The following is a 13,673-nucleotide window of genomic DNA, read 5'->3' as shown; positions in this document are numbered from 1 at the left end:
GTTTCAAATGAGAGAGAATGACTTTTTAAAAAATAGCTAGGAAAAGCCCAAGGCTATAAAAAAAATTAAAGTGCAGGGAGACCAAGTTTGGTTTTTAGTGGATAATTCGATTAAATTTATTTATTCTGTCTTCTGTAAACATTTCTGAGTCAAAGTAGTATTTGTATTAGTTGAATGATTATGAAAGCATTTTGTGGACTGTTTTTCTTTTACTGACAATTGCTGAAGCTTTAATAAATGCATCTACCAACCTATCTTCTTATTTATTGATTTGTATTTCATATTTCTTACTTACCTCCTCCTGTACCAATTTACAGTGAATCTGTATACATTGTCATATTTAAATGAAATGTTAGCAATGCTTTGAATGGAGGTTCTTGAATTTTGTATGTATTTTGTTTGTATAACAGTTACGTTGTGTCTTATTGTATTTTATAAATATGGCAAATTTGCTCCACGAAAGGCCAAGTCAACAAATATTGAAGATGGAGAAAGAGACTGGTTTAAGTATAATCTTTTGCACAGAACTTCACACCAACTCAGTTTTTCCTTTCCCCCCGTGATTATCCATAAATCCAGTCTTTCTCTCTTCAGAAACTCATCTCTGCCTATTCATCATACTGGCACATTAATATTTTATTCAAGTGCACCTTTCCTCTTAATTGAGACTATTATTTATTTATTTCTTAAATTTATATGCCACCCATCTCACTCTATAATAAGACACTGGGCATCTTATCTCCAGCTAGCCAAAATGCAGGCTTCTTGCCTAACCAGAATGTACCAAACAAACATTCTGGCATAGCTCATGAGAATAATAAGAGAACTTACATTTGCCATACATTCTCACTTTTTCTAAAAGGGAGTTGCTGCTCCTTGATGTAGAGGTAAGAGACTGAGGGTGCAAAAGCTGATATGGCCACAAGACAACAGAAAAGAGAGTTAGAAACCTTTAACTTTTTGCAGTTACCTGTTGCTAGATATGGTGTGTACAGATGAGATTTCCAAAATAAACATAATAAACATATTTCCAAATAAACATTAAGCACCAGGCACTAAACTAAATAAACTACTAATTTAATTTTGTGTAAGGGAATTTCCTAAGGTGAGTTGACTCTATAGTCTCTTGAACAATGTGTCTTGGAGTTTTTATTTAGTTTTTGTTCTTTTTATTTGGCCGATAGAAAAGATACTGATGGCATGGATACAATTGCATCAAATGAAGCTGACTTACCACAAGTTCACCACCATTGGGTTTCCTCAACTTAGAGCTTTCAATATATGTTAGAATGCAAATGCCACATCTGGAAAGTCCCCAAATTATTCTACAATAATTGGCAAGTGTTACTTTCAACTTTCAAGCATAAACCTCTTTCAGTTCTACTTGATGTTTTAAAATACAAAATTTAAAAGAAAGCTATTTGATCATCACTCTTTCTTTTTTTTTTAACAAAAGTTTTTTTTATTTTTTATATTCAAATAACCAAACATTACATAATAAATTGTCATTCATCATTTTATCCCCACCCAAAACCCCCCTCCCCAATTCCCGTCCCCCGACTTCCCAGAGCAAAAACAGGATATAACATTTAACAAAAAATATGCTAACTATTACAGAATTCAAAACTCTCTCATATTTCTTAACTCCCCTTTTAAAAAGTATACTTCCACCTTCCTTTTATAAATTCTCTCATCACATTTCACATTTATATAAAAAAATTATTTTAAACTTTTTAATCCATTAGAAAAACATTTTCCAAAGTATAAGTTTCATAGCTTCAAAAAATTATCCATTAAACTTTAAGTTATCCACTTTTAAAATACAGTACTTTAAACTTATCATAAACTATAAAAGCTATCCAACTTTAATTAAATCTTTTAAAATCATGAAACCTGAAGCAGTCCCAAAATATGACTAGTCTTTCTTTCTTTCTATATTCTTTACCTTTAAACTTCTATGCCTTAAAACTCAAAATGCCTTAAAATTCTATGCCTTAAAATTCAAAAGTTATCCAACTTTAATTAAATCTTCTATCATCATAAAGCAATCTCCAAAATATGACCAGTCTTTATTTCATCATATATTTTCCCCTTACTCCTCCCCCTACTCCAACTTTAATTAAATCCTTTTACTTCATAAAACAGTCTCCAAGATATGGCCAGTTTTTCTTCTTTCTATATTTTTTCCAATCCTTCTTCAGTAAAACCTTCTCCTTCAGCATTGCCCCTCCACCTGCTCTTATTTTCGAAAATTTCTTGGTTTGAAGTTGTGAATAATATGTCTTAGGAATTCGTTCTCTTCTTGTGGTTATTTCCTTTATTTTGAAGCCCCCATTTCGATGACTCCTGCATTTGTAATCCATCAGTTCATTCCTTATATATCGATTCTGTCTATAAAGCCAAACCTTGTCAAAATTATCAGACTGCAATAAGGAGTCCTCTTGCTGTTTCTCAGTTAGTTGAATGGAAGCCTCTTCCAAGACCTGTGGTTCTGCCGCAATAACCTCCATTTTAGCCCCGACAGTGTCTCTTTTACCTTCCATAAACACACTGTCCTGATTGATTTCCTCCTCTTTTTCAGTCAGCAAAACATTCCCCAATTTAAAATCTTGAATAGATCTGTTGATTATCTGTCTCATTTCAGCAGTAAAAGATTTTAAAACATCTTTTAAGTCCTTCACAGTCACCACTTGTGGATTTGCTGACTCCTGTAATCCTCCTTTATTTTCAGCCATTTTTCAATTGTTTCTTTATATTTGTATTAATTTAGCTATCAGGTCATTAACTTATTTCCAGACAAATTAAAGATGTAAAACAGTTACAATCGATACCACAGTCTTTTCCATTCCACTTCCACTTTAAGTCTTTTTCTTAAGTAGCCTGATACCTTGTTGCTAATGTTAACAAGGACTTTCACTTTTAGGTTTCAATTTTCACGCCCAAAGGCGCCATCTTTTTCTTTTTATTTCTTAAAACAAAGTTAGCATAGAATACTTGCATTTTAAGTCTCCTGGATTAACTCTGCCAGCATCCAAATTCAAAACTCCAAATTCTTTTTAATCCTTTTTATTTCTTTGCTGGAGTGGACGCGATGCTTCGGTCTGCTTTAAGCAGACTCGTCCTGGCTCCGGAGGTTTGAAGGGCTTTCAGGGAGCTCTCACCCTGCAAGCCCCAGGCTTAAAAAAACAAAAGCCTGGGGGTCTAGGGAAGCTCTACCCAGACCCTTCTGCTCTTCTCTCCCCCTTTTCCCTGGGGGAGAGTTTTGAAGCCGCTAGACAGCCGATTTTCGATGTTCTAGCGGCTAAACGGAGACACGGGACTGGAGCTCTTGAAGAGAGCTCCGTTGGCATTGCGCAGAGCCACCGGAAGTCCGATCATCACTCTTTCCTTGCCCCTGAACTGCAGTTTTGGTTGAGAACTTCCACAAAGTTCTTCGTTACTGGCTGCTATTCTACCATCTGTTCAGGAAACTTCTGGGTTCCGCAAGCATGTTTTCTAGACACAAAAATATGTTTGCATTCTGCTTTTGCCTTCTGGTCCGCGAGAAAGTATATCAAAAAAGCTGAAATGCTGTGAAAACAAATTCCAACCCAGCTTAGGAAAATGTATTCTGATGTTATAAATAAAGTTGTGCAGGATCCAATCTGGGTCAGTCACTGGGACCAGAGGTTTAGTCTTCTGAGCTTTCAGACTCTTACTGGAGCCCATCCTCACGGAACTTCTCTCTTACCAGAATGTGTTGGCAAAGAATCCCTAATGTGTTGGCATTCTGGTGAGAGAGAAGTTCCGTGAGGATGGGCTCCAGAACAAGTCTGAAAGCTCGGAAGACTAAACCTCTGGTCCCGGTGACTGATCCAGATTGGATCCTGCAACACTATCCTGGGTCATCTATATTTGCCTTCATTCATAAAGTTGTTACGTCTACCTGTGATATCAAGCTTCAAACATGTTTCCCATAGATGTTGCCATGTGGCATAAATCCTCAACCCAATGAATACAGAGACAAATTTAGCTGAGCCAACTTGCCTTTCATATATAGACTTAAATGCAGGATTATTTTAAGCATCAGAATTAGCTGAACAGGCATTCATTTGCAGCAATTATTTATTCCCATTGTTTTCCTGGTTTTGTTGCAATAATCCAAAATTAGGGATTCCTTTGGGTCGCTCTGAGGAAAGAAACATGTTTTTAATTTATGCAGTTATTTTTAACTTTTGTGCATTTTCAGCCTTCTCTTTCTCATCCTCTGTTCATTCTCCTGAGAAAATGATCCCATGGTGGTGGGGGTGGGTGGGATTGTCCGACAACTTCTGTGGCTTCCCGAATTCTCTTCCCACTTCAGAGAATTCATGTCAATTCTGTACTCTAATGCATTTCCCTACTCAAGGGAAGAAAATACATATTAATTAATCCCAAGACATAAAATGCAATAGCCCACCAGCTACCATCTCTCATTTCATGAATTCTTTGGTTAGTAGAAGAGTCAAGAAAGGAGAGAAGAGCCATCAGGCAGGATGAAAATCAGTAGGTGGAAGTTTCCAAGGTGATCCTCCTGAATTTCCTGGCTTTTTCTCATCTGTGCAGAGGACTGTGCAGGTCTTGTCACCCACTCTGGGGCCCCAAACAAACCTTTACTAGTAACTAATAACACTCTACCAATACATTAGAATTTTCTACATGGAATTGGAAGATCTTTGTACGGCTGGTACATGGCTCCAAAACACTCTGTAAATGTCAATGGTCACTTGGATAGGGAGATGGACAGTGTTTAAATTTGATTGATAAATGGTAGATAGATAGATAGATAGATAAATAAATAAATAGATATAGATAGATAGATAGATAGATAGATAGATAGATAGATAGATAGATAGATAGATAGATAGATAGATAGATAGATAGATAGGGACAAGACAGCCCGAAGGACAATGTTCAAGATCTAAATGCCAGCCCATCAAGCTTTGGTAAATGAAACTGCAAAAATGGCCATCTTGTATTTTGCCATAGGCAACAAAACTCTTTATACCAGACTTCAGGACAATTGTGTGAACAATTCAAAGTTGCTTCAGAGCCAAGATATGATGAATTTTTAGGTGTGCAGTTCCTTTCCATACGTCACAGGGGGTCTACAAATACATTCAAATTCTTTTCTGTGTTTCACAAAAGAATATCTTTACTGATTGGGATGACTAGAATCAAGACATTTTTAGTGAGGAACTTCTTTGGTGTGTCAGATGCTAGAGCTTCTCAGTCTGCGGCATTTCTCAGCCAAAATCTAAAAACAATTCTTACTATTTGGTAACCCCACTCCCTCCCCCAAACTAAAAGATAGGGGTTGTAGAGGGGAACTGTGGAGTCTATGGGAGGCAAAAATGTGTGGTAATACCTTTTCAGACTAACAATTGTTATTGAAAAGTAAAAATGTGAGCTATATAGTAGTATGCTTCATCAGATGTTTGGAGTGACTATTAGGATATGTCAGGCAGTGCGTGTGTAACACAATGGAGTTTTAACTTTTAATAAGGTATTTGTAGTCTGTCTCACAGGTAACTAGCATCTGCGTAACCAATTTGTCTTCTCTTCCCCACTCCCAATTTAAATCTTACCATAGTAGTCACTCTACATCTGATTAAGTGAGCTACAGTTTACAAAAGCTTATGTTTTTTAAAATAAAATCTGTTAGTTTGATAAAAGATGTTATTAGCTAAATGTTCAAACTGCGATTTTTTTACTCATTTAGATGGTGTGAATTTCAGTTGATAATTATGAAATTTTACTGTGTATTTTAACTATATCGAGAATTGTAAAGCATGTTTTAATTTGTATTAAAGTATTGGGATTTAGCTTTTTCTAAGCCATCCTTAAGCCCCCTAGATAAAATTCTAACTACTGTTTTCTTCTACTATCTTTGCCTCTTCTTTCAAAGTTCTTACCTTTATCCAAGTCCACTGATAATTTCCATGAAATAACTCCAGTATGTCTCTTGTATTTCAATTTAAAAAGGTAGTCCACATCATTATTTTGATACATTGTTTGTCCTTTTGTATTTTTAAATGGTCACCCAATTCCATTAGTAAATTCAGTATTTCTATCACTTTCTTGTCAGTTGTAGTTTCTAAGTCCACCTTAAAGTCCATTTGGGTTATCTTCAAAGGAGTTTGTTCATCTTTAGTAACAACTTTTGATTCCAGTAGAGTTTAAAAGCTCAAGCACTTCACAAACTCCGGATCAACTGTTTTTTTTTTAAGTAGCACTCATATGCTTTGGTAATCATCCTGTTTTGCATCTGAAATGTAAACAAGACAGATTTTTCCCACAAAAGGGGATATTTCTAATTAATTTTCAAAGTCTTTCTTCAAAGTGATATCAATTTCACTTTTAGCATTTTGCCTGAAACAAATCTAAAGCCATTCCTTTGCTGCATATGGCAAAAAAGTGGCAAAAAAATAAAGATCGCACAAAGCTGAAAAGATGTAATTTTTGAAATGGATTGAAGGGAAACTCTCCCAGAGACTGGTAGGTTTGTGGTTCGAAACGTTTTTCAATCTTAAATAGGCAATTTTTGAAAAAATAAAACAAAGTCATTAAAAAAAGGTTTGGTCAAGCCTTGTGACTATGAAAGGCTGCATTCATAACTGAAAGTATGATGGAACCCACAACTCCCAGCTTATTGCAAGCAGCTGCAAAAACTTTTGATTTCTTCTGTCAACTTACAAAAATCAGCGGTTCAGACTACATACAGTAGATTTAAAAAGTCTACATATACATGTTAAAATACCAATGTTCTGAGGTGTTAGAAAAAAAATAGACCAAGATAAATCACTTCAGATTCCCTCCCCCCTTTAATATAACATATATGCTACACAATTCAATTGAAAAACGAACTGAAATCTTTTGGGGGGGAAATAAAATAAAAAACATACAACGTGGTTACATAAGTGTGCCCACCCTTAAATTAATACTTTGTTGAAGCACCTTTTGATGTTTATGACAACATTCAGTCTTTTGGGGTAGGAGCCTATCAGTATGGCATATCCTGCCTTGGGAATCTTTGCCCTGTCTTCCCTGAAAAAGCGCTCCAAATCTATCAGATTACATCTCCTACCCACAGCCCACTTCAGGTCACCCCCACCGATTTTCAATTGGATTCAGGTCCAAGATCTGGCTGGGCCATTTCAAAACTTTGAGCTACCTTTGGTGAAGACATTATTTTGTTTATTTGGATGTATCCTTTGGGTTGTTTTTGTGTTGAAAAGTGAAAATCTTCTTCATCTTCAGCATTTTACTAGAGGCCTGAAGATTTTGTGCCAAAACTGACTGATATTTGGAACCGTTCACAATTCCCCTTCCATCTTGACTAAAGCTCCAGTTCCATCTGAAGGAAAAGAGATCCAATGCATGCTACCATCCTGCTTCTCTGTGGACATGGTGTACTTTTGGTGGTGCACAAAGTTGGAATTATGGCCAAAAAATTCATCCTTGGTCTCATTGGATCATAACACATTTTCTCATATGCTTTTGTCAGACTTGATGTACGTTTCTGCGAAATGTAGCCAGGCTTGGATGTTTTTCTTTATAAGAAAAGGCTTTCATCTTGCCACCCTATCCCACAGCCCAGATAAATGAAGAATGTGGGAGATTGTTATCACATGTAGTTCAAAACCAGAACTTGCCAGAAATTCCTGCAGCTTCTTTAATATTGCCTGGGCCTCTTGGCAGGCTCTCCAACCAGTTTTCTTGTTTTTCATCAATTTGAAATATCCAGTTCTTGCTAATGTCACTGGCATGCCATATTTTCCCACTTGATGGCTGTCTTCACTGTGTTCCATGGCAGCGGTCACCAACTGGTGGTCCATGGACCACTCGTGGTCGGTGAGAAAATTTTGGTGGTCCGCAGAAAAATTATTTGCATATTTTATATTGCACTAAATCAGGGGTCCTCAAACTGCAGCCCCTGGGACAGATACGTGCAATGAATGTTTGTGTTGCTGCAGAATCTCCCACTTTGGGGTCTTTTCATGTGGGTGAGAGGGTGAATTCCAACTTGGGGTCTGCTTCAGCCTCCTGGTGTGTGATTTTGGACGAAGGCCAGAGGGAAGTTCTGCTGGTGGCAAAGAACTGGAGGGCCTCATTCCAGTGGGACTGCATCATGGCCTGGAACTGGCTGACCATCTTAGCCCGCTGAGCCTCTAGGCGCCGGTACCTGGCCTTGCACTCCTGAAGGTCTTCCCTCTGCTTGGAAAGCCTATGCTCATAGTTCTCAGTGAGGTGCTTCTGCTGAGCTTCCTTCTTGGTCAGATCCAATTTGAACTAAGCCAGCTGTTTTGCCAACTCTTTCTCATGGTGGCTGCTTAGCTCCAACAACTGCTTCCTGTTCGGGCCCTAAGGAGCAGGTGAGGAGTGGCTGGCAGGAGAGGGGTGAGTAGAGGCTGGTGAGGCACCCCTCGATGCGACTGACATCGAGTTGGCCACGCCGAGTCACATGTCTATCTACCCACGTCTACCCAGCTGGTCATTAGGCAGATCATATTAGTGGTCTGCGGGATTTAAAATTATGAATTTAGTGGTCCCTGAGGTCCAAAAGGTTGGGGACCCCTGTTCCATGGTATACCCAATACCTTGGAAAATTCTTTGCACCCTTCTCCTGACTGATATCTTCCAACAATGCCCTTTTGATGGTTTGCAAGCTCTTTGCAGACTGAGGCTTTTGCTGTTACAGGCAACTGAGGAAATGTCAGAAAAATCCTACCAACTGAACAACTGAACTTTATATGGACTTGATCAGAGTTATTTTAATTAATGGTAGTTGTGTAGTGACTGCTACACATCATTATGAATGTGATTGGTTAATTCTGAACACAGCCACATCCCTATTTAAAATACATTTATTTTGTATGTTTTCTATTGTTTCCCCCCTAAAAGATTTCAGTTTATTTTTCAATTGAATTGCACAGCTTATATGTTATATTAAATATGGAGAAAATTCCAAGATGTGGCCTTATTTTTTCTTACATCTCAAAACCTGGCATTTTAGCAAGAATGTGTAATTTTTAAAAATATATCCACTGTATGGGCAGTCTCCAGATCTTTGTTCTACAGAGAATTTCAGCAATCTGGATTTGACATCCAGCTGCTTTTTTGGCTGTAATACCCCTGCATCTGTGGAACAGAGAAAAATGTGGGCATTGGTTTGTCTTGACTCACTGGAAGCTCTTAAAGTATTAGGATTTAGATCTGAAGAAGCTGTATTTCACCCAGGTTAGCATACTCTTCATTTCTGACTTTTGTGTAAGAGCATGATTTAGTCTTACAGCAACAGTCTTTGAGTGAAAATATTATCTGCTCTTGCAGTTGTAACAAGGATAAAATATATATGTTTATATTCTATAAATAAATTGGATCAGAGTGAATTGATCCAGTTATTGATAGTATTCTATCATGTAGTTCCATAGCACAAAGCATTCTGAAAATTCTTACTTTTAAAAAAACCCTCTTATATCACTTAGGTCTGTCCGACCACACTTATCTTATATAATATAAATTTCTCTTTAAATACTAATCCACAACTAATGTGGGTTATAGATTTCTCTTTTCTAACCATTTATAGAATTTGTCCCAAGCTAAACCTACTTGTGTTTGCTCTCTATCCTGTAATTTTTTAGTTAGCGTATCTGCTTCCGCACATTCCAAAAATTTTTTTATAATAGCCTCCTCTGTTGGGATATTTTGGTTTTTCCAAAATTGCGCGTATGTCAGTCTCGCCGCTGTAATGATATGTAATGCCAAATACCATAAGTCCTTTTTTATATTTTCCGGCTTGGAGCCGAGCAGGCATGTCTCTGGTCGCCAGTCGATTTTTAACACTAATATCTCATTGAGTCATTTTTTAATTTTCCCCCAAAATATCACTGCCTTCGGACACGACCACCATTGGTGATAGTAAGTGCCATGTTCCCCTCCACATTTCCAACAATCCGCCAACTGCCCAGAGAACATTTTAGCTAGTCTATTGGGAGGCAGGTGCCACCTATATATCATTTTATAGATATTTTCTTTGTAGGCCATGGATACTACTAATTTCATATTATCCCACCAGATCTCTTGCCATTTATCTAGGTGTATTGGATACCCAAAATTCTTCCCCCAAGCGATCATAGAATCTTTGACTATTTCCTCACCTATCTCTAATTTCATAAGCAATTTGTAGGATTTTGAAATCATACCTTTTTCTTGACCCATCAAGATTTTATCTAATTCTTGTAATTCTCCATCAATCCCTCTTCCATCCCTATCCTTTTGGTATTTAGACTGAATCTGCAGATAACTCCACCAATCCATTTGCACTCCTTGGGCAGTTAATTCCTGTTTAGACTTTAATCTCCCTTGTACGTTCAGCAGGTCTTTATATGTTAATTTTTTAGCCACATTATATAAATTGGGATATGTCACTGCTTCTAAAGGTGCTAACCAACAGGGCGTTTTAATGTAGTATTTTTTACTGACTTTTTCCCAATTATGGATTAGAATCTTTCTTATATAATGTCGGGTAAACCATTTACTCTGTGGGATATTCTCACGCCAAAGTGCCTTATGCCAACCCTGTTGTATATCAAAACCTTCTATCTTAAGGAGACAATTATTTGATAAGGTAATCCATTCTTTTACCCAAGTTAATAAAGCCGCTGAATAATAATTCCCCCAACATGGTAATCCTAAGGCTCCTCTTTCTCTTACTTCTTGCATCATCATTCTTTTAATCCGTGGTTTCTTCCCCTGCCAAACAAATTTCGATATTATTTGATTCAACTCCATAAAAAATTTTTTAGATAAACTCACTGGTGCAGTCTGAAATAGAAAATTGAACTTTGGTAAAACATAGGATTTCACTGTTGTAACTCGTCCTAGTAGTGAGAGTTGTATTTTACCCCTGTATCTAAATCTTTTTTAATTTGAATTAGTAATTTGTTATAATTGTCCTCCTGTATACTCGAACATCTATTAGTTAGCCAGATTCCCAAGTATTTAACTTTATTAACTACTTTTAGTCCAGTTACCCCCTGTAGCTCTCTCTTAGATTCTTCTAGGATATTCTTAGTTAATATATTTGTTTTGTTTTTATTAATTAATAACCCTGTTACAGCCCCAAATTCTTCAATTATCTCTAATAAGTATAAACAGGATTCTATGGGCTCTTCCAAAATAAAAAACCATATCATCAGCAAAAGCCTGGGTTTTATATACCTGTTGTCCAATTCTAAGGCCTTTAATTTTTTCTTCATTCCTTATTTTACGTAATAGGGTTTCTAATGATAAAATAAAAAGTAAGGGAGATAGGGGACATCCCTGTCTTGTGCCTTTGCCAATAGCAAATTCTTCCGTCAAGTCCCCATTTATCAATAATCTGGCCACTTGTTTAGAGTAAATAGCTTTAATCGCATTTATAAACCTCTGCCCAAATCCCATATATTCTAGTTGCACTATTATAAAATCCCAATTAACTCTATCAAATGCCTTCATGGCGTCTATAAAAACTAATGCTACCTGTTTGCCTGGGTTCTTCATAGTATTCCAGTGTATTTAACATAAATCTCATATTATCCCGTAATTGTCGTGATGGTAAGAATCCATTTTGGTCCATATGTATAAATTCATTCAAAAATCCTTTTAGTCTATTTGCCAAAATTGTAGTGAAAATTTTATAATCTGAATTCAGAAGGGAAATTGGTCTATAATTTTTTATATTTGATGGGGGGGATCTTCCTTAGGAATCAAACTAATATTTGCCTCTCTCCATGAATAGGGAATTTCCGCTTTTCCCACTACTTCATTAAATAGATCCTTCATATGCTCTCCCATAACCTCAAACATTGTTTTGTATAGTTCTGCTGGAAGTCCATCTGTGCCAGGGGTTTTTAGATTCCCCTGTTTCTTTACTGCTTTTTCAATCTCCATTAAAGTAATTTCCTCCTCTAGTATCTCTTTCGTTAGATTGGATATCTTGGGTAAGTCCGAATTCTCTATATAATTTTTTATTGCACCTGATGAGATCTCCTCCTTTTTATACAATTCTTTGTAGAAGTCCACTGCAATTTTTTCCTTTCCTTTTTTATCTTTTAATAGATTCCCTTCCTTGTCTTCCAATTGGTCAATTCGTCTAATCTGTTTTTCTTTTTTTAATCTAAAAGTCAACCATCTTCCTAATTTATTAGCTGATTCAAAGTGTTTTTGTTTTGCTCTCTTTATCTTATCTTTCAATTTATCCAATTCCAGGAGATTAAGCTGATGTCTTAGTAGTATTATCTGTTCTTTTGCCCCTGCAGAGAGTGGGTTATCTTGTAATTGTTCCTCAGCTTTTATTAGTTTACTTATTAGCTCACCTCTTTCTTGTTCTTCTTTTTTATGTTTATTGGCCATATATTTAATGCTAATCCCTCTTATAAAAGCTTTGGCGGTGTCCCATATTATTTGAAGTGGCATTCCCGGTGTTTTATTCTCTTGAAAGAACAGGGGTATTTCTATTTTAAGCTTCTGTATGAACTCAGTCTCTTTTAAGATCTCTGATCTCATCATCCACCTCCTTCTATTTTTCTCCTCCTTCTTTAATATAACTAGTACTGGATTATGAACTGCCCAGTCATTCGGCATAATTCTAGTCTCCGTTACTAAAGAGTTAAGTTCTTGTGTCAACCAAATCATGTCCAGCCTGGACCACGATTTGTGTCTAGATAAGTAATAAGTAAATTGTTCTTTGGTCGGAATGTGCTCACGCCATGTGTCTTTCAGTCCTAATTCCTCTCTCATTTCATTGCAAATGACTGGTAAGATTGTCCTATCTTGTCCTCCATTTCTTTTTTGACTTTCCCCTGCTTTATAATCCTGTGTCCTATTAACGACTGCATTGAAATCGCCCAGAAGACATACCTGCTCATAGTCCATGTCACGGATTTCTCTTTGTATTTTCCGGAAGAACAATTTATGTTTAGTATTTGGGGCATAAATTCCTATCAGTAAAACTTTACTCTGAGATATTTCCACCTCTAACATTAGTATTCGTCCCTCTTCATCTGCGAAGAGTTGTTTTGGGGAGAGATACTCCTTTACATACATTGCAACACCTCTCTTTCTCTCCTCTGAGGCCGCTACAAACAATTTCCCTGCTTTAGGACATTTCAGTAAGTTAACATGTGACAATTTGATATGTGTTTCTTGCATACAGACAATATCCACATTAGTTTTCACAATTTTAGTTAATATACGTCTCCTCTTTGCCGGAGCATTGAGGCCATTGACATTTACTGTCAATAGTCTCACTTCTTGGTCCATCCCTATCTATTGGTCCCTTTAATTTTAGCTGCTAAACGAGTTTCAACCCCGTATTCTTCTATTTCTCCTTCCTCCCATTTCGTTTCCCCTTTCCTTGGTATGCTTGTATTCCTCTCTTGTTTCTCCATTCCTCTTTCTGGTCTTTCTGATTCTTTTTACCTATTTCTTTCTCTCTTTCACCTTCAGTGGGTCCAAAGAAGTTTTCACAAAAATCCTGTGCATCCTGTATGTTTTCAATTTTAATCTTTCGGTCTTGCCAGGTCACCAAAAGTCCTTCTGGCAATAACCATCGATAAGGCGCGTTGTGTTTTCTTAATTGCGAGGTTATAAACTGATAACTCTGTCTCTGT

Source organism: Pantherophis guttatus, chromosome 2, assembly GCF_059756535.1.
Source record: "Pantherophis guttatus breed Tessera chromosome 2, ASM5975653v1, whole genome shotgun sequence".
NCBI classification, from domain to species: domain Eukaryota; kingdom Metazoa; phylum Chordata; class Lepidosauria; order Squamata; family Colubridae; genus Pantherophis; species Pantherophis guttatus.
The sequence above is the reverse complement of the archived record's forward strand: the minus strand, read 5'-3'. Positions refer to the sequence as shown.